Source organism: Penaeus chinensis, chromosome 24 (assembly GCF_019202785.1).
Source record: "Penaeus chinensis breed Huanghai No. 1 chromosome 24, ASM1920278v2, whole genome shotgun sequence".
NCBI classification, from domain to species: Eukaryota; Metazoa; Arthropoda; class Malacostraca; order Decapoda; family Penaeidae; genus Penaeus; species Penaeus chinensis.
This window is the reverse complement of record NC_061842.1, coordinates 18,696,309-18,698,808: the sequence shown is the minus strand read 5'-3', so window position 1 is coordinate 18,698,808 and position 2,500 is coordinate 18,696,309.

Here is a 2,500-nt window from a genome sequence, read left to right as displayed (position 1 = left end):
TGACATCAAATATAAATTAATCGTGTGTAATCATTTTTTTTTTTTTTTTTTTTTTTTTTTTTAGATAAGAACATCGCTTTACTTCGACAATAAAATAGAAAATAATTACACGCCTGCCCCCCCCCCCCTCCCCCCTTTCCTGAAAAAAAGTATCGCATTCATTTATCCTTTCTTTAACATCCCAAAACAAACAAACAAAAAGCAACGTAAACAAACAAGTAAAGAGACTCTAAATTGATAATATTCGCCTAATGATGAAGATAATCAGAGAAGGGCGATAGTAGACCGATGATAAATGGGGAATGTAAATGTCCTCCATCACGCTACACACATCATTAGGCCCGAGAGAGGAACTGATGCTTGTCGGCCGTACTTGTTGCCCAAGAGGACTTGTTGAATTTGATTAACTGTTTTATTCCTGTTCTTGTTCTTTGTTCTTTGTTCTTGATTTTGTTCTTCAGTCGTTTTTATGTGTCACTTTTGTTGTAACTTGCTTTTTTTTTTTTTTTTTTTTTGTTCCTGATATTTGTATAGACTGACAGAAAAATCGATAGATAGATAGATAGATATAGGTTTCGAATTAGAAAAGTACAAGAATATTGAGAGAGACAGTTCCTTGAATGATAGATTAACATAATCGAGCAGATATATTATTTATCAAATCATTTATACAGGTCTTGCAAGAACGTCTCTTCCCACTTTATTGTCTTATAGCCTTCCCCTTTTTAAATTTCTTTCCAGCTTTTTTTTTAATGTTGGTTCAAAACTTATTTCATTTTAACACTTCTTTCACTTTAAACTCGTTTTTTATTATAACTGTTATGTTTAGCATACTTTTATGTTCAACACTTTTTTTCACTTTTTAATTTATTTTCAACTTCTTGGTAGGTTCAACTTTTCATTTCTTTTCTACGTTTTACGCTTAACCTCTCTTTCGTTTAACAGCTCTTTCATTCTGAAAAAATAATATAATGTTTACCTTCCTCACAGTTTTTTTTCATGCTTTACGTCTCTCGTTTTTATTCAAATATAATCTCATGCTCTGTGATTCCTTTACACTTCAGCATTCTTTTAGAGCGTTTCTAATTACATATTACATTACGCCACGGGTAAATTGTAGTATTTAATCCGCTTATGAGGGTATTAGAAGCCCTTCCTTTATTTTTCAGCAGTACTTCTTTTGAAAATTCCTACAAATGCGATGGAAATGACGATACTTCATTTCCTCAAATCTATTTCTCTTGAATAACTATGCTTGAAATCCTCGATGAACATTTTCCATCCATCTTTCATACTATGTTGCTCCGTAATCTACCGCATGATATACAAACGGCTTCTCCAGTGACTTAAGGACTGATAACACACGAGCCTCGCTACTACCAACGCTCTGCTTCGCCCAAGAGAAGTACCTCCGTCGACCGCCCATAAAAGTCTCTTGAATGGTGATAAAGTGACGAAGGTTCGTTATGGGCGTGAATGGGGGAGAGGGAAAGGGGAGCAAGGGGAAAGGGGAGAGGGGGCGATGGGTAGGGGGAGGGGGAGCAAGGGGAGAGGGGGCGATGGGTATGGGGAGGGGAAGCAAGGGGAGAGGGGGTGACGGGGATGGGAGAGGGGAAGGAATAGGTATGGGTAGGGGGGGGGGGGGCGAAAGATGTGAGTGGAGAGGGGATGAAGGACATCGGTCAAGGGGAGAGAGGGGGTTAGGGGGAGGGGGGGGGGATTAGACGGAGAGGGAACGAGGAGAATGGGGAGATGGGGCGAGGGGTATGGGGAAGCAGGAAGGGCAAGGGAAGGGGAAGGGACAAGGAGAATTGGATCACGAGTAGATGGAAGATGTAGCCACTTGTTGTGTTGTTTATTTAGGGATATTGCTGTCCTGCGTCGCTCTGCATGGGGTTTGGATCCCTTTGTGAATTCGGAGGTTTTGTCAGTACCGCCTGTCCTTTTTATTTCCCTCACTCCCCTTCTTTCTTCCCCTCCCCACTTCTCTTCCTTCCCTCTCCTTCTATTTCTTCGTATTTTTCTTTCTTTCTTTCTTTCTCTCTTTCTTCCTTTCTTTTAATCTTCTCCCCCACCCTTCGTTTTGTCTTCGTCTTGTTTCTTTTCTGTTTTCTTTTTGCTGATTTTCCTTTCTTTCTCATCAGCCATCGTTATAAGAATCTGTTTCCCTCTTTTGCCATAAATCAATCTTGTGAGAGATAATCAACGTCTTTTAGATACTCGTTTCCTCCCTTTTACAGCTTTATTCGCCTTGCTTCTTCTCTCCTCCCTTTTTTGGTGGAATGCATTTTTATCGTGTTTTCTGTAGTGTTCTTTGCTGTCTATTTTGAAACCATAAGGCCACAAATATCTGTCTCATTTCTTCTATTTCTCTCCTCTGTCTTTTGTTTTTTCCCTTTCCCTTTTTTTTTTTTTATCTTTCCCTCTCCTCTTCCACTTCCAATCTCTTATTTCTTTTATCTTCTCAGTCGTTACCTTCTCTTCGTCATCTATTCCTATA